The sequence below is a fragment of the Sander lucioperca genome, chromosome 5 (genome assembly GCF_008315115.2).
Source record: "Sander lucioperca isolate FBNREF2018 chromosome 5, SLUC_FBN_1.2, whole genome shotgun sequence".
NCBI lineage: Eukaryota > Metazoa > Chordata > Actinopteri > Perciformes > Percidae > Sander > Sander lucioperca.
Window position 1 is genome coordinate 26284763 of NC_050177.1, and position 19884 is coordinate 26304646.

At 40.6% G+C, this 19884-nt stretch overlaps 1 protein-coding gene across 2 annotated transcripts in view; it reads right to left on the minus strand.

The window, feature by feature from the left end:
* The window catches only part of LOC116048264 (rho guanine nucleotide exchange factor 17), a 57012-nt gene that overhangs the window by 30856 nt on the left and 6272 nt on the right, over positions 1-19884 (minus strand). The window lies entirely within an intron of this gene.

Here is a 19884-nt window from a genome sequence, read left to right on the forward strand (position 1 = left end):
TTTAGTATACAAACAAGACTAAGGGCCCTATTTTAATGATCTAAGTGCACGGCGTGAAACGCATGGCGCAGGTGCGTTTAGGGTGTGTCCAAATCCACTTTTGCTAGTTTGACGGCAGAAAAAAGGGTCCGTGCGCCGGACGCATAGTTCAAAAGGGTTGTACTTCGTGGCTTAATTAATCGTAATGGTGTTTAGGTGTTAGGTGTGTTTTGGGCGTAACATGCAATAAACCAATCAGTGTCATCTCCCATTCCCTTTAAATGCCAGGCGCGTTTGTACCTTGGCGCATTGCTATTATGATGGCGGATTTGCTGAGCAGGAAGGAGAGAAGAAACTGATCTGCTTGTGCGTGAAGTGAAAGCACGCGAGCAGATCATATCATACTATTTCACATTGTAATATTTTTTATTTTTAATCTTTTGCATGTTTGTGTGCTGCTGGGCATCCCTGTGTGTGCGCCTAGGCTCGCGCTGTTTACGAGTCTTGGCGCATTTTTATTATGCGCTGTTAAAATAACATTAAATGTTGCACTATTGACTGTAGACCAGGTTTATGTTGGTCAATGGCGCGATCACTTCCCGCTGCCTCAAGATAGCAATACGCCAAGAATTCACCTGAACACACCTCCCTGTAAGACCAGCACGCCCATGGCCACAAAGATGGGCGCAGGTGCATTTGCTATTTAAACAACGTGGGCGCTGGACGGTCTTAAAATGGCAAGACGCTTGCGTCGGGCTTTGCACCGCGCTGCGCCGGGTGTAAGATAGGGCCCCAAAAGTTTACAGCCATACTAACATGCAGGTATGACGTTTAGCATGTTCATGGTTTTCATTTGGTGTGTTAGCACGCTATTTGCTAATTATTACCAATAAACACAAAATACAGCTCAGGTCGATGGGACTGTCATTAGTTCTGCAGGTATTTGGTAATGAACCAAAGTATTGGACAAATTGGAGCATCACAAAAGGTATTACAATTCATCCTGAGGGGAACATGAATGTGTGTAGCAAATTTTATGGCAATCCATCCAACAGGTGTCAATATATTTCACTCAAAACCTCAATAGGGGAATTTCAGGGGATATCTAAAATTCTTAGGACACAACATGAACGTCATGAAAAAGATGTGTACCTATGCTTTTCCTACTGTGAAGTGTCAAAATGTCTTCCACCTATTGTTGGTACACTTAGTTTACATTGTTAGACCACCCTCCCATGAGTTGTGCTCCCAACTGTTGGGACAAAACTAAAAAGACTATACACACTATGATACCGGATACTCCCAGGATCATTTATAACTGCTCACATTAAAACAGTCACATTCCACTACATCTGCACACAGAAAACACAGAAGCCACAGGGGGTGCTCTCTGTCATCTTTACTGTACACATTAACCACTGCTTTGTCAAAATATTCACTGCAACGCAAAATATTCACTAACAGTGACACACACTGAACTTTCTGACTCCTCATAAACACACTGTTTGTCCTAGAGGCTTGATTTGATTTAAGGAAACTAATATTGATCATAACATTTGTCCTGACTGTGGGATACAGATCAAGGTTATACCAACAAAACCAACACAAAGAATCAATATTGAAAAACAGAAACAGGTCTTTTGGAGGCAGTTTAGGGTAAAAGACGACAGTGATTGAACTATTCAGCCCAAGTATTGTCGGTTTCCCGCAAGAACCTCATATTGCTAAATATTGATATCAGCTAGTAAATTGCACAAAGTGGTTTTACAACTCGTGGGTCAAGCCAAACCACTGAAAACACATTATGAAATTCAAATACACATGGGGTCGCCTGCAGGGCTCAGTCTCTAAAACACATTTTGAAACGCCAGTCTCTGCAGAAAACAAGCAATAACAATGAAGTGTGAACAGCCAAGCAGAAAACTGCGTTTTTCACAATGAGTGGTAGTGGAAGTGCTCATTTGTTTGCTTGTACTCTAGATTAAAACGGACTTATTTCTTAATGGCCTTACACTCCTGTGAACCACATGTTTGGACTGGGCTAATATCTATGGTCTATTTGAATGGGCCTGTGAGCAGTGGGACATTTAGTTAATGTGTACTCATAAGTAAAGCCGGGGAGGAAAGAAAATGTTTTTAAATGGTACAGAGAGAGCATTTCGAAAACTGGGTGTGTACGTCTATTGAGAGAAAGAAAGACAGTTGGGGGTGGGGGGGGGGGGGGGGTATGAGAGCACAAGAAGCAGGATAAGAGAGCAAACTGAAACGGAAGATGATAGCATGAATAAAGAAAGAGAGAGCTGCCAGTGAACTTCAGGATAGCCAGAGAAAATGAAGAAAAAAAGGGAGAGAACTAAAGAGACCCCGTTTCAACCCGGCCCAATTCCCTCTCGCTCTCTCCTTATATGGCAGTGTTGGGGGTGTGTGTGTGTGTGTGTGTGTGTGATACGGGCTCAGTCCCAGTGTTGCTCTCAGAGGGAGCGATTAGATCAGCAAGCGCATGATGACTGAACTCAAACTAAAGGTTTCTTGCCTCGCCATTTGTACACTGCTTTGCCAGCTTTGCCGTGTTCCACATATCCCCTTCCCATCATCGACTCTAATGCACTTTAAAATATCTATGGCATTCAATACACGCTTCATAAAAAGTATATAAGGTTCATGTTAATTGCCAGGATCTGGTTAATGTGGTAGATATTGAAGTTCATTTTACAACAAAATCTTGACAGAATTCTTGGTTTTGTATTCTCAGTCCCTTGGGCGGCAAATGATAAACCACTTTTGGTCTTGAGTCAAGAGCATTTAAGAAAACCTCAGATTTTATCTTTGAGAGGCAGTGGAAAGGGTGGGGAGAGGAGGAACGGAGAGAACAGAAGAAGAAGAAAAAAAGACAAGAGCTTACATCACAGCCTGTTTATGGCTACGGCTCCTTAAAGGGGACAAAAATAACCCCTGGGATATCTGCCTCAGAATGGAAGGAATCATAAGAAGCCAGAATCCTCACTTTTTCATTTCATCTATCCTTCCCTCCTCGTTGCACTGGTCTGCTTCCCAGAATGCTCTGGCCTGAGCCCAAATGACAGGAATGCAGGAATCCAGGTAGCATGTCTGCATGAACACACACACGGTAGCCACAAACACACGCAATGCATCCATCCACACATACTGTACAAGGAGGAATGTACTGTACATGTAAATATACACATATCAGTACAGACAATAAACTGTCAGTGAAATGTGTGGCCTGTGTGACTTTTAGGTCCAAAAATACATTTTGAGCACACTGGGATCAACACAAAGGGAGTCAACAGCTGGGCAGACACAGTATACTTTTATATTTAATAAAGGGTTTAACTGCCATTTTTCAGCACAACTATAAAATTAATCAATGCTCACATAGCATGGATCAATCGAAAGGTCACGACGTAGGTGCCAACGGTGAATGTAAAAATGGATACCCCAATCGTTTTTTCCGTTGACAATTCCAATAACGTTTTATTCAAACAAGATAAAAGGCAGCATTACTTTTACTGCAAGTCTGAACAGAAAGCAAGCAAATTAGAAATATGGCTGTGTTGCAGCAAAGTTCAGTTTTCTTTATGTTACAGAAAAGACTCAGTCAGGACTAGAGTATTAGCCAGATGTAAAATCTACAAGTCATCCAAATTAAAACGACAAAATACGTTGTTTGTCCATTCCCTCTAAAAAATTCTTCTCTCATGTTATCCTCCTCCAACTTGCTCTTATCTTGTCATTTTTCTTTCCCTCCCCATCATGTCAGTCCTATATTACATGGAGAGGCAGAGTAAGAGAGAGGGACAGAGAGGGAAAGAAGTTTGTTTTTCCGGAGAAGACAACATTCCCAGGCCTGTACCATTCCTCTTTCTATTAATAGAGCACAAACACATCCAAACCAAACACAAGCTCTTCGTTCACTGTGGAAAACACAAGCCAAGTCCCATATCTTTATGTTGTGGCCCTTAATGCAAACAAATACTGTTACAATTATCTCAGATGAGAAAGAGACAGCGGGACACCAGACTGACATTAGTTTAACATGATTGACACTGAGCCCCGTCCGTGCTCTTCTTCTATTGCCCATTATCACCGTCATTTATTACCAGTATTAACTTGGGCCTCAAGCCTGATCTCGGATTTATCTTGCACATTTATCTTACCCATGTCGAGCCTCTCACACTGACAGTCAACTCACATTATTTCCTAGCTCACCAGTACACTGTGAAAGAGTCAGTGTGACATCCAAAAAGTCAGCCAGTCAGACAAAGCTCCGCCCCGGATAACAAACTTTCTTTTTTTCTACCCAGACTGCAGTCTGTCTTTTGGAAGATAAGATGCGGTCATGTAAATCTCTGCTGGGTTAATGCTTGAAGTGTTTAGCTGCCACAGAGGTGAGACAGAGGTGAGGGATGAGAGGTCAAAAAGGTCTGGTGTTGCCCCCAGAGGCTGCTCACCAACTGTTAGGAGAGTTTTTTTTAGTGCTCAGTACCTAAGGTGGTTGTTAGATTTATGGTGTAAATTGTGCACAGCGTGTTCGCCATCCCACTCACTTTGCAGTGTTAACCAGAAGATACCACTAAAGAGAGGCTAAAAGTTTTGGCAAATCAAGTTTTTTTGTTTTTTTTTCTGGATGAGACTATTTGTATTTTAACTTGTACCTGTGAAATGTAAGTCTTATGTGTTTGTTTGGTACCTGACACCAGAGGTTTATGCAATCAGAGTAGACAAAATAATTGGATGGGAGGCTGCAAAACTTTGCACAATTATAGGCCAAGTTGCTGAGGCTGAACATCCTCAGCTACATTCCAAAGATAATCAAAGGCAGGACTCTTTGCACACAAAGAGTTGCTTATAAGATGCACAACAGGGATTTAGCTTTATGTCGTACTTCTGTTATCTGATACATATTGATAAGTTTATGTTAAGTGTACATTTAGGTAAGACAGTAGACAATCCCCAGGCACCGATTAGAAAGCAACCAGTGTTTATCACCTTAGTTAAGAAAAATTGAAAATGTTGTGTGAAATATGGTTATTATAATAACGAATCAAGAGAGTATATCTTTTAGAAATATTACCTGCTCTAAAATGCAAAATTGACACTCAAAGTAATAACTGCTGTATAGTGTATCTTGTCAACATGTAATGTCCCTCTTAAAGAACTGGAAATTCTCCAGCAAGAATTACATTGATAATCTAATTTATAGCTGATGATGCAAGAATTACATTGATTGATTTTATAATAACTCATAATAACTGATTATTTCAACTAAACTAAAATGATGAGGAAAATGCAGTTGGGTATTAGGGCATTAGTATAGTCTCACTTTGCCAGACCCTCCTCCAAAGCGCTCTGAAGGAGGGTCTGCCAAATAATTGTTACTACAGTAAGTATCTATTCACAGGTTCAGATAACATTTTACTACATGCTGAAAATCTAAATTTAGACACTTGACTTATGTTATAAAAAAATAAAAAATAAAAAAAACCACACACACACACACACACACACACACAGAGTCCAGGGAGTCTTTTATGGCTGAAGGGCTGTTCACTCTGTCAATAAGATCCAGATGTGAGCTCAGTGGGAGAGGGGATAAAAATAGAGTGAGAGAGGTGAGGGAGACAGAAAGAGAAAGACGTAGACAGGGTCAGAAAGAAAGCAAGAGAGAGTCAAATGTCGAAACAATGATCTCAGTGAGAAAAGTTGGGGGGTGAACATACAGTATGAGAGCAGACAGACTGATGAGGTGAACAGAAAGGTGGGGAAGAGAAAAAACTAAAGACGTGTATTATTGTGCTCACAGTTTTCTCACTTTCTTCTTCTCTTTAACAGAAAAACTAGCCCCTCTGATGTCACCACATTCCTAAGGCAACATACACACACACCCGTCCCACACACACGGTTGCCATGGGCAAAAAAGAATACACATAGGGGCGCAATCATCTTTCTCAAGCCAAAAAAAAAGAAAGTCCACAGCTCCATCACTGTCTATCCTAAATACAGTGTCAGTTGCTTAAAAAGAGTTACCCGGTCTTTTGAAGCAGCAGAGCTCCCACTGTCTTTTCTTTTTGCTTTGTGTGTCAGAGAGAGAGAGAGAGAGAGAGAGAGAGAGAGAGTGCGCAAGATGGTCAAAAATGCCTCCCCCAAACCCACTTCCTGCCCTGCCCTCTCAATGAAGACAATTATGGTTCCTGCAAGAAGGATAACAGAAGAAATAGCTCCTTAAAAGGCAGGATCCACGTTGTTTTCACCTCTCCACACATTTTTCGAATTATAAACCAATACCGCGTTGTTTTCAAATATAAAGAATAGGTTATTCTGTCTGCATGAAGGAGTACAGTTCTGAAGGCATTTATTATCTTGATGGCAGTTTTGCTTTATTAGAAATCAGACATAGATCACAGGCTGGCTTTCAAAGGCTAATAATATGGTTTTCTACTGAGACAATTATGCTGCTGCAACAGCCTTTTCTTTCACATTATGGTAGCATGACTTACCAGATACCTTTACTGCAATAGATCAATGTTTGAAGACATCTGGTGTCTTCAAAAGACAAAGGTTTCAAACTATAACGGATGATAAAGAGAGCGGCACTCATTTGGACAACAAAACAACAAAAATATTACCAGAAATTTGGCGTGGGTGAGACTAACACAACTATACAGGTTGTTAAATAATGTAAAAAAATAACAGCTCTTAAATCTCCATATTTCTATGACTGACATGACAAACTTTACATCAAACGCCCCTAGCAATCACTACTGCAGCTACCCATAAAACCTTTCTCTGGGTCAGTTCGCAGAAATGTTTTTGTCCATCTTAAAAAGGTCCAATATGTAATATATTTACTGTAATAAATCCAAAAATGACCCCAATGCGTCATCAGATATCAAGGAAACACGCTAAGTTGAAATACTATCTTTTCTGACAACAATGCTAATGCCAGTATTTTCTCCTTTTGAAATTTCCGTTCCGTGACAGAATTTCTGTTTGTTTTTGGCCTGTGTGTTGTTATCAACTGCCCAGTTTGACAGCCAGGCCGGGTTGCCAGATATACCTGTAAAAACGTAAACCCAGTGCGCTACAGCTGTAATGTTAGTACAGCCATGAAAGCAGCAAACAAACAAACAGGATCAACGTAGATAGATTCTACCCAACCTAAAACAAAACGGCATGTTTCTAACAGTTGCTTGCCCAGAGACATAACAAACCCCGGATAAATATTGGAGATGTATTTGAAAGATGGAGACAGCTTAGAGCCCAAAAGGACGCCAAGTTGGCCAATTTCCTCCTGAACAGGTAAGCATTAGCTTCAGGCTAATTTATCACGGCTTCAAGGCAAGGGCATTTTATGTCATTTCAACATTTGTGTACTCCCACTGAATTATATAGCGAGAGTACCCAAGTTGGTTACTAGCAAAAAACAATTGAGACACAGCCAGTAAAGTGATCCCAACTGGTCTTGGCTAACACCACCATGCTAACCCTGCTAACTGCTAACAGATTCGAACCCTGGACCTCTGCGTTGAGGCATAAACCTCTAAGTGCCTGCTCTACCCACTGAGCCAACCCGGCCACTTGTTGCCGTAATTCTAAGCCAATAAAGTGTGTTCAGTCGGGTGGAGAGGATGGCAAGGTAGTGTTATTTTTAATGGTTCTCACCGTAATTCTAAGCAGAGGAAGTGTGTCTGTCTGTTGGGTGGAGAGGACGACAAGGTTGTTGTGTTTTTAGCGGTTCCTACCATAATTCAAAGCTGACAAAAGTGTGTCTGTCAGTTGGGTACAGAGCGCCGCGTGAGCACGGGCTTTTATGACTGTCAATATAGCCATCATCTAACGTTAGCTACTCCGCTGTGCTGTGAAGTAATGTCTGGCTATGTGAGACAAGCGTCTAGCAACATTGTTGTGGATGCTGCAGTCTCAACCTTGCAACCTCCGTGAACTTTGAGTCTGTGGAGGAGGGGGCGGGGGAGACGACTCTCTCCAGTATTTTGAATTTGTACTGCAGTAACTATTTTAAACACTAGCTGTCAGTATTACATATCGCACCTTTAAAGAACCATAATTCCAGCATGAACTCGATGTCAGATTGAATAGTGAAGTGAAATAAAATTGCATTCAGCTTCATTATCAGGTTAAACACAAGGTCAAATGATAATGTCATAATCAGAAAAGAGAAAGATATGTAATTCATGTGATAACCTGAGAGGAAAAAAAACATAACAGATTACGATAGAACAAAGGAAAGTGCAAACAAATGATTTTGAAATCAAAATGATGGCTATAAGGATGCACTACTCCTTTCAAGCCCGAAAAATGGTTTGAAACTTCAAGGTCAGATTGTGAACTATTTTTAGGAACTTTTTAGGCATCTTCTTATCGCGAGTGTTTTGTTTGCTCAGCATTCATTCACAACCTTGTAAGTTCTCAGTGAGAGTTGTAGCTGCACTGAAATGATGAATGTTTACTAACTTAATAACAAAATAATACAACAGACATGTGGCCAAGATGACGTGCAACAAAATGACAATGAACGATATAGTGAGTATGTAAAAGGTGTCAGACCCACTGGTATCTGTTTGCCATTTCATTCGGTTTGGACCCTCCGATTTTTCCACAAGCATGTTTTTTAAGCGCCCCTAATTGCAAAATTCTTGCTGTTTGTATTACACTGGAGATCAGTTACCAAGATTTAGTCCTCTTCTGACAATCTTTGAGAAAATAATGTGCTTCAGTGAAGTTTAATGCAAATGGCATCTCTGTAGCACACTGTGTGAACCTGAAATAATTTCTCTCCTCCTTTCACAATAATATCAGAACCACACAATTGAAATGCCAACTGGTGAATTCAATGTTTGAAGGGGGAAAAGTCAAGGCCTGGCTGAAAAAAGGGGCCTATTGAGGAGTGAAGAAGGACTACATTGTTTCAGGAAAGACCTGATTACCCACAATCCCCTGGCTGTCACTGGGTGATGGGAGCTTTGTGTGAGCCCTTCAAACATACCTTCGGAGAAACACGCACACACACCTCCAATCTTCAGAAAAATGGCAGTCATCATCATTAACCATCATCATTGCCATACTGATTACTGCCGTTATATTTCGTAAGAGACAGTCGAGGGACAGCAGGCAGGCACACACACACACACACACACACACACACACACACACACACACACACACACACACACCTCGGTTGAGGTAAGGTCAACATATTTCCAGGCTGACTCACAGTTTTGTGAAAACTCATCTTGGGACAAAATGTTTTACTTAAGTACAAAGGTTGGCAGTGGCCAGAGTGATCAAGCCTCTCACCAACACCTGTGAGGGGGCAGGGAAGGGAAACGGGTCACTCTTTTGGAGTTTTTGGAATTTAAAAACAAGGGTGTTGATTACAGATTGGTATAATACATAATTTTAACAAAAGGAAACCTAGGGCTCTATTATTAAATGAACTGCTTTAATCTAAAAAGAGAATACAATATTTTAGTCCTACAAATTATCCTCACAAAGTCAGACAAATGTAAGTTGATAGTGGTGGCTCAGTGGTTAGCACTGCCTGGAAGGCACTAGGATTAGGCAATGGTTATGGTTATGGTTAGGGTTAAGGTTAGGTGCCTTGAAGTCAACGGTCGCAGCGCTGCCTGGAAGGAGATGTTGGGGGCTTAAAACACCATTGAGCGGGTTTCCTCTCATCATAAAGACATGCATTCTATGTAACTGGACTACAGTTGAAAATTAGCCGACTAACTAACACTGGCGCATTTACAGAAATGTTGATTAATGGGAATTGTCCTAATAAATAATAACAATGATTACCTCTGTCTCTTGCACAGAAGACCTATAAAGGTTAATAATTATAATTAACACTTAGACCGACAATAAACTGTTTGTAAATCCAAACATACGTCAATGCCAAATGGAGGGCAATGTGGAGATCCAACACTGTCCCCAGATTGGCTATCTTACAAACTGTGGGGTTGACTAGAAGAAAAACAGAATAAAATGTTTGCCTTAATATCCTCTGCTAAAGCAGTCGGCTATGGTAAGTGCATTCTCAACTCAAAGTTATTAGTCTTGGAATTAAGCACAGGAAAGAAGAATAGCCAGGGAAGGCAGCGTAAACAAAAAAAATAAACTGGAAATACTTCATTAAAACGGATACTTGTGAAAAGTATGTATATAGGGTGTAGTAGTGCTCACCAATAAACTGCAGGTGAGGTGTAGTAGGAGTAGTGAACAAAGCTGTACAAATATTCTAACTAGTCTGGTCAAAATGTCTGCAGTGATCCAAGCATGTGTCGGTCTTTACTTTCATCTCTAAACATCTATTTTGCCTGCATGAACACACCAATTAAGATTTTCCTGGTAGTGTAGTGCTACCTGTAAAGTACTGCTTTTATCTTGTTCTGTTCAGGCATGGTTGCTGCTGCTAATACCGAGTTGCCTAATGCACTACTGCTGGAAATATGCAATGCACCACTTTATGTGGAGCACCAGACAATATAAGTTTAAAATAACAAATGCAAACTTTAAAAAGATCCACACACACACACACACACACACACACACACACACACAGTAGTTTAAAAGTTTGAATCCTAAATTAAACAACCTGCTGTTTAATGAAATCCATTTTTTTGTCACAAAGTATGACACTACCTAATTGGATCCAGCTAAGATTAAAACAATCTTTCTTGAAAAATATCAAGAAAAGATAAATGTGACTCAAACGAACCAACATGACTTAAACCGCATCCCATACAAACACAGAGGATCATCACCACCTGCCTGTGAGGCTGCTTTGGCCTTAGCGGCTCCCGTCTCTCTTCTCCAATCATTCTCCTCCTCCCCCTGCGCCTTGATCCGAGATCCCAGCAGCCACTCAGGAACAACGCTCCGACATTTCCAGTTTCTCCCAATCCCATTTTGACGAGACTTTCTCAACTGACAGCTAGAGCATGATCCAAACCGACGGACTGATGCCATAAGACAGAAGAAAGAGAGGGTGAGAAGAAGACAAGAACAGAAAAAGAGGAGGGAAGAAGAAGCAGAGTGTTTCTACTGTCATGTTTCTCTGGGTGACAAAAGACAAGTGAGAGAATAGGAATCAACAGCCCATTCAACCCACAGTTAGACAAGACCTAAACCCTGTATGAGAGAAAAAGTGTGTGTGTGTGTGTGTGTGTGTGTGTGTGTGTGTGTGTGTGTGTGTGTGTGTGTGTGTGTGTGTGTGTGTGTGTGTGTGTCCGACCACGCTGTAAACTATGCTATGCTACACATTGCACTGGTGACACAGTTGTACCATTGTGTGAGTGACTGGGGGAGACGCAGGAAACACGTCCACGACAATCACTCACGGAGAGATATGCACATAAACAAAATCATATTAGCATAACATGAGGAAATTGAGGTCTTTAACATATTTCCAATGCTTGACTATGATTTCGAACTCACCCCAGAGGGGCTAATTAATGCCTATTTATTAGCTAGCTTACAGGCTACAAGCCAATGCTGCTGCCTGTTTTTTGTCAACACATGCCAACACTGTCAAACTGGAATATTGTGTGCATGCAAACGTGGTGTCTGCAGACTGAATGAGCAGTGACCTGCTAGCTAAAAGACAGCTGTAACTAGTTAACATGTATTTGATTGTTTTGTTAGCAGCATTTCCCATTGGTCACAGTCATTAGCACACTAGTCAAAACTCATGGGAGCTTTAGCTGTTAAATGTGATATAATAATGTTAAAATTCTGAAGCACTCACATTTTACTATCAAGTACATTAGTAAATGACCCTTTAGCTGAAACCCCATGAACATGTTTAAGCTTTTCAGAAAGACAAATAAACCCTCTTTCAGAAAACAGTTACTGAAGCTAGAGGAAAAGCAGACGCTAGCATGGACAGGATATATTTCTACTGTGGCTCCTCGAGTCCATGCATTGTTTAAGTAACACCACATATGCCGCAACAACCAAGTGAGGGCTGCAACTGTTGATTATTTTATTAGATGAAGCGATTAATCGTTCAATTAAATCTCAAAACACTGCAAAAAATATTCATCAAGTTCCCACAGCCCAAGGTGACATATTCAAATTACTGTTTTTAAAACCACTACAGGTTTGTTATTATTTAAGAAGAAAAGCAGCAAATCTTTATATTTGAGAAGCTTGAACCAATAAATGATTGATCCTTCATCCAAATTGTTGCCTTTGGGATTTTAAATCAACTGGCTGAACAATTAATCAAAAAAATAGTTTAAATTCTAATAATTATTTTACATTATGTGATATCACAGCAGTGTGCTGTGCAGCAATGACTGTGAAAAGTAGACAGAAGTAAACAGCAACAGAGAGACTGAGCTGCTGGCTATTAAGTATCCTGCTGCTTACCAGACTATTAAATTAATTGTTGATTTTGTTGGATTTTTGTTGTTGCGGCACGTCAAGTATTTTCGTGGCATTTTTACAGTTACTTTTTTTCCTGTTTTCTAGAACCAGCTAGTAAACCTTAGGCGATTCCACTTAGCACATGGCAGCCAACAGTGCAGCCCTGCATCGGGTGAATCATCAACAAACTGCAAACTAAAACTCTCACATTAGACATCTTTGTGGCCACGTGGACTGCAGATGTATGACTCAGACTGAAAACTACAGGGAAGACTAACATGACTGAGAGAAACCCTGCCAAAGATATAACTTACTATATCTATGGCACACACGCAAACAATCTTTAACAGATGACCCCATTTTCAAACCAGCGTAAGAACCATGTGAAACCATTATTTATCAACCATTATTCATGTCACACATACACACAAACACACACTTTAGTATAGAAATCTGTCTGTGCAAAAGCTCTGCTAGAAAGTGCTGCTTCAGAGGAGGCTTTCCTTACATAAGCAAACTGCTCTGTAATTACACTGGGTGGATCCACACAGACTGAGAGAGTTAGAAAGAGCCAGTCTGAAGGGAGCGACTGGGACAAGAAATGAGAGGATAACAAAGTGGGGGAAAAAGATAGAAAACGACCCCAATAGCCACTCTTCACAGTTTTAAACTGCCATGCCTTTCCACTGGCGAGCTATAATGAATTAAAAAATGTAAATGCAGGGATTATCCCATTAAAAAAAAAAAAAAAAAAAACGTTAAAGATTTCCAAAGCATATTGCAACTGTCACCAACCAAGGGCAAGGACATCCAGAGTGGTTTTCCCACAGAGTTTTATTTTCCCACAGTGAAAAACCAGATGGAGTCTCGTGTTAGTTAAAGGAACAGTTCAACATTTTGGGAAATACACTCATTTGCTTTTTTGCTGAGAGTTAGAGGAGAAGAACTCTACCACTTATATATGTATGCTATGTAGCTGGAGCCAGCAGCCAATTAGCTTAGCTTTGCACAAAGAATGGAAACGGGATAAACACTAAGCCTGGCTCTTTACAAAAGGTAACACAATCTGTCTACCAGCACCTCTAAAGCTTAAGAATTAACACATTATTTCTCATTTGTTTAATTTGTACAGGAAACAAAGTATAAAAACGACATATTGACATTTACAGGTCAATCAACCAGCTGAGACTGCAGGAGGTTACTGCACAGAACCCAAATAAAAAAGGCAAGCTGTTTTCCCCTGTTTCCAGTCTTTATGCTAAGCTAAGCTAACCAGCTGCTGGCTTCAGCTTCATATGTACTGCATGGACAAGAGAGTGGTACGAGAGTTATATAATTCAACAAGAGGTAGAGGTAATGGAAAGATAGATAGGTAGATGGACCGGCAGAGAGAAAAGGTTTTGTTGAAGGAAACAATATACTGGACTCTTCCGCAGCAAGGAGCTTTTGATTTCCGCTGGCTGCACAAACCACAAACAACCCTATGTATACACACAATTGGCTACAGTTATCTATCAAAATCACTTCAGCATCTCTTAAATTGGCCGACCTGTCAAACCAAACCAAATAGGTCTAATATTAAATCACCCCCCCTCCCCCAACACACACAGACACACTCACTCCCACTCAAAGGAACACAAAACATTTTTGTTGTGCCTGTCCCAAAAGCAATATTGTGTTTGTGCGAAAGAGAGCCAGGCAAACCAGTGTGTGGTGTGTGCGTGTGTGTGTGTGTGTGTGTGTGTGTGCAAAGACAAGATGACTAGAGGTACAGGTCGTTCTCTCTCCAAAGTTCTCTGCTCTCTTAGGACCTTAACCACATAGGAACAGAAACCATAGCAAACACAAATGCTTGTTACGTTCAATCTACACGACCAGTAGATGCCATCGCATTTTCTAAACAGAATCACACCATGCTCCCAGTACAATGATCCATCCTTTTAAGCTCTTACAGTATTCTGCCTCCACTGGCATAAGTAAACTCAAAATGTCTAACATCAGAGGCTGCCTATGTGTCATTGAAGCCACAGATATCTGCAGTGTGGCCTTTTGACCTTCTGATTCATCCCACCTCTTCCTTCTCATCTGCTGAGTCATGGAGACCTTCAACCAGAACAAACCACATCCACATCCTTTCATCCCTCCTTCACCTTTACCTCGCTCAGCATCCCTCACTTTTTGGACGTCACTAAACCTGGGTTGACCTTTGCATGTTAAAAAGAACCCCAAACACCTGCACTGTATCCTTTATGTGTGTGTGTGTGTGTGTGTGTGTGTGTGTGTGTGTGTGTGTGTGTGTGTGTGCAATGTGTCCTTTAACTTTACTTTTAAGTCTGCGTTTATGTTTATTTATTATTGGATAGCTCTTAACTACAGAATAGAGGTCCATTAGCAGCCCTGGAAGAAATTGTATTCAATTTGAGAGGAATGATACAGTATAGTCTAAGGAAGAGCCTGGTGTGTGATCCAGCACCCATCCTATGGGCACAGGGATGTGCATGCCTTTTTTATTGTTTCTTTTCAGGGATGATATATTTAACAAATGAAAATTTCTCCTGTACAGTAAAAGCTCCTTTTGATTACTGTTGTGTGATGTGTTTATAATACTGCGCCTATAATCTTTCTGCACATGCCTACCCATTGCATCCTTTTATTTACCAAGTATTTTCCCATGAGATACATTTAATCACTGATGTAAGAAAAGTCCCTTTGCCTTCGACAGATCCCTGAAACACCCTGCTGTGACATCGTGGGTTTTTGGCGGTTTTGACTGCTCCAGTGCATTTGTGATTCAATGTTGATTGACCCTTAACAAATCCAAACATTTATGGTGATAGCTCACTTTAAAGCCCATCATCTCTGCTAAAGTGAGGTATTAGTCCCCCTTTTTCCCCTCTAGTGTGTTCCCAATAACAAGTCATAAACAATTAGACAAAATAAGTTGATTCTGATGAGGTTGTGTTTGTTTAACTGAGAACGCCTAAGAGAATCCATATTCTAATAAGCCTGTTTTGGCCTCTCAATTATTCAAATGTGAGCAAGAGCAAACCAGCTGACTGCTTGAGTATCTCTACCTTTACTGCTTCTCAACAGCACAATCACATCTGGGCAGGAGTGGGGAATGCAACAGGGGAGTGAAAGAAAAAAGGCTGGTCAGAGGGAAAGTATTTGATTCCATGTGGGTGGCCTGATAAAACAAAGTCAGTCATAAATCTGAAGCTATAAACACTGTGCTTTTAGACCTAATCCATGCAGAGCAAAGCACAAACCAATCTGTCTGTCTTCTTTCTTTCTCTCTGGGTTTCTATTTCCCCACTCTCTTTCTCCCATTAACACTCCAGCTAGCATCCTCTTTAAACATGTACTGGCCTCATCAATAGGATAAAAAGGTAATGCATGACTTTTGAGAAATTATTTTATATGAGTCACTTTCTAAGACAAAAGAAAGAGTGTGGCACACACAACTGCTCTGTCCTTTATTTCAAGGAAATGCAAAAAGTACACACAAACACCTATTACTATGGCCAACAATTGGTAGGCTACTGAATGGCTGACGAGATTCTTAAGGTCCGGACACACAGAACCAATAATCGGCCGTTGGACAGTCTGGCGAGGTCAGTGACTCGAGTCTGTTTGGTGTGGTCCGTGCCGTCGTCCGTCCAAGGCTGTCGTCCTTCATTTCGGCCGATTTGACATGTATAATCGGCAGGGCGGGCACTGCCGGCAGTCGGACTCAAATGACCCATCTGATTGGTAGAGTGCTAACCCGGAAACAGAGAGCGGAATGAGCGTGACTAGAGTCTCTCAAAATCTGACGAAAATCTTTTAAACTGACAACTTTGTTGATCTGAAATGAAGACAGATTCAGCAACTGCATGGCCTATTTCTCGCTTAAAATGTTTTCAGAAACACGTTTCGGTGAACTATTTTAGTACAATATGAGATTTTGACGCGTTCATCCAATCAGCTGCCGGTTTTCATTTTTGGGTGACAATACAGATTAGTGCCACCTGCTGTTATGGAGACATATTACCTCTCGTCGCTTTGGTGTGTTCTGAGGCACTTTTTTGACCAATTTGGGGAGACTGATCAGCCCAACTGCCTTTTCTACTGACGTTTGGCCGTCGGCTCTGTGTGTCTGGGCCTTTAGACTTGTTAAGGGTGCTGTAGGTAGGATTGCGAAGATCCAGGACTTAGCCAAAAAATTTGAATAGACAACTTCTCAGTCCCGCCCCTTTTTCTGCTAAAGCCCAAAACGGTCTCCTAAGGTCTCCCACACACACTGTTCTCGGGGTGGCAACACCATATTATCAATAAATGTCTCTATAATAATATAATAAACACAATAATAATAATAATAATAATATAATATTTTGAAACAGGATTCTCATTTAACTCCTATACTTCGCCAGAGTTTTTCCATCTAAATTTATTAGTGCTGTCAGTTAAACGCGTTATTAACGGCGTTAACGCAAACCCATTTTAATGGCGTAAATTTTTTTAGCGCAAGATTAACGTTCTTTTTGGCCTAGCAAACTTTGTCGTTTTTTTCACATGCTGTTGCAACAACTAGTAACGTTAGAAAAACTACAACACCACACCGGATCTAGCTAGACCGGAAACAAAACAGGCACGCAGCACACACTTGTTTGGGCTTGCGAGCTGGCCAGAGTAGTAGGCTAACATTACGTTTTGAGTGGATGGCGAGCGCGAGACGCCGAAATGGATGCCAATAAGATTCTGAATGGAAAGTTTACTTTTAAAAAGTTGCCAAATGGTTCCATTGACAAGACCAAAGTGATCTGTGTGTTATGTCGTTGTGAACGGAGCTATCATCGCAGCACGTCCAGTCTGAAATACCACTTGATGGCCAAGCACACAGCTGATGCAAATTCTCCGCCCCCTCGTCAAAGCCATGCCGATCCACTTTTCCATGTTGATAAGCATTAGAATGAGAAAAAAATAATGGGACAAAAAGAAATCAAGGGACATTTAGAATAGATAAAAATGTGTGATTAATTGCGAGTTAACTATGACATTAATGCGATTAATCACGATTAAATATTTTAATCTTTTGACAGCACTAAAATTTATGTTAACAAGCAAATTTCTTTCCCAAATCTGCCCCACATGAGGACCCAAACATTTGAGAACACAACTGCACTTTAAAAGTTATAGGATGTTGTTCTAGTGAAGCAAAAAAGGTAAACATGAGTCTACATGTATGCCGTATGGTTTTGAATACTTAAGTAAATCACAACATATTGAAGATGGCTATCGCGATATTGATTTTGTACATACCTGTTTCAATTGAAAACTAGCCTTTTTCTAATTGTTATCTCCCATTACCTCTCCTCCCCTCACTCCCCTCCCTCCATCACCATTTCATTCTTCAGCTCTCTCGGTTCTATTTTGATCCTGTGGCTTTTTTTTGCCAGCAAGCGTTTCCTTCCAACTCTTTCTCTCTCCCTCTACCTGACATTTGGCTCGGCAGCCTGCCTCACACTAAGACAAATGTTATGACCTCACTTCACTGAAATGTTACAGAGACACAAAGAGAGACAGCAAAGAGCAGAATAACATGGAGGAGGAATGCTAGATAATTAATATTAAAAAAAGACAATAGGAGATGAGGTATGAGCTAAAAATGCTACATACTGATATACTATTTCAGACTTATAGACTATAAACTTTGACTGACCCAACATGTGGATGTATAACAAAGGAGAAAAAGTGAAAATGGGACAAAGTAATAGTGAAGGGTAGATCAGAAACACAGACAAAGATCAAATAATTTTGTTGTCAGAAAGCGGGCACTGTGCTGTGGGTGAAACGAGCCACACTCCAGTCTCCAGAAAAGGGAAAAAAACTTTCCTTTCTTTCTTTTTGTCTGTGCCCCATTTTAGCTTGGCACAGTTGTTTTTAAATTCAGTCCAAATCCCACAAACACACCGTGCACCATAGCTGCAGGTCAATGCTCTAAACACCGCATGTTGGCAAAACTCTGGGCTCCAACCGTTTGAACAAGCCATTGATATATTCCAGACAAACAATGTGCACATGCACACACACATACACAGAAAGAAGAAAGAGGAAACCAAAACGTAACACAATGCAGTGTGCATATACACACGCCAGCCGGTAATTCTGGACATCATCAAACACTTTCAGTAACCACAACAACTTCCCATTTTCCTAAACCCATTTCCTGCCTGGTCACTCGCCAATTACTGCTAATGTCACTACGGCAACAAGGAAGGACAATGGGCCAAGGGAGTAAAACAATCAAAAACTAATGAAGACCAAGGCAATAGATGGAAACAATATCAATGGGCAGCAAAGCAGCTTTCTGAGAGAATATCAAAGTCAAGTAGCGAAAGGCAAAACAAAATGTTTTTTTTTGCAAATAAAAACAACATGGTCCACATTACTGAAACATACACAGTGACGAATCACAAGCAACTACAGGCAACATTTGGCCTCCCGACCGGAGAGGAGCATAATCATCATCATGTAATGAAGGCAAAGCCCTGGATGATATGTCTGCAACCTTCTGTCCTGAGCTCAGACAGGATGGTAATCCTAATGTTGTTTTCATTTTCTCCACACCTACTGTATTCAGAGTCACACCCATGACTGTAAATTAACTAAGACCTCCAGGAGAGATTGTGTGTGTGTGTGTGTGTGTGTGTGTGTGTGTGTGTGTGTGTGTGTGTGTGTGTGTGTGTGTGTGTGTGTTAGGAGGTGTGTTATGAGTGAAGGTAGCGGTGTATAGCAATGCATGACACAGACAGAAACATACAAAGACAGACACATCTAATTCCCACAGCGCACTGTTACACAAGTTAAACCTCATGAGTGGCTACTTAACAAACCTTACAAAATAACAGTGTGTGCATTCATCTGTATTTAGGTTTTTTACATTAGTTTACGTTTATCGGACAAAAATACTTGCATACTGTAAGTTTACCATATAATTCTTATTCTAGACAGTGGTGGTTTAAAAACATGAATTCATTGTCAATGTACTGTTCTGTATAATCATACATTGATTTAGTTCACGTTTATCGGACAAAAATACTTGCATACTGTAAGTTTACCATATAATTCTTATTCTAGACAGTGGTGGTTTAAAAACGAATTCATTGTCAATGTACTGTTCTGTATAATCATGTATTGATTTAGTTCACGTTTATCGGACAAAATTACTTGCATACTGTAAGTTTATACTTCTTATTCTACACAGTGGTGGTTTAAACCATGAATTTATGGTCAATTTATTGTTTTGTATAATCATCACGATATTGATTTGTGGTCACCGCCTAATCAGGTAACCTTTGCATTGCTATGATATAACAAGCCAGAAGTCTCTCATTGTTTAGACACTATTGAGTAAATGCAGCATCACAGACACATCAACACACACTGCGTTTGGGTCCTCTGTTTATTACATCCCTCTCTATGATTCTGGCACAGAGACAATCATATTGGATG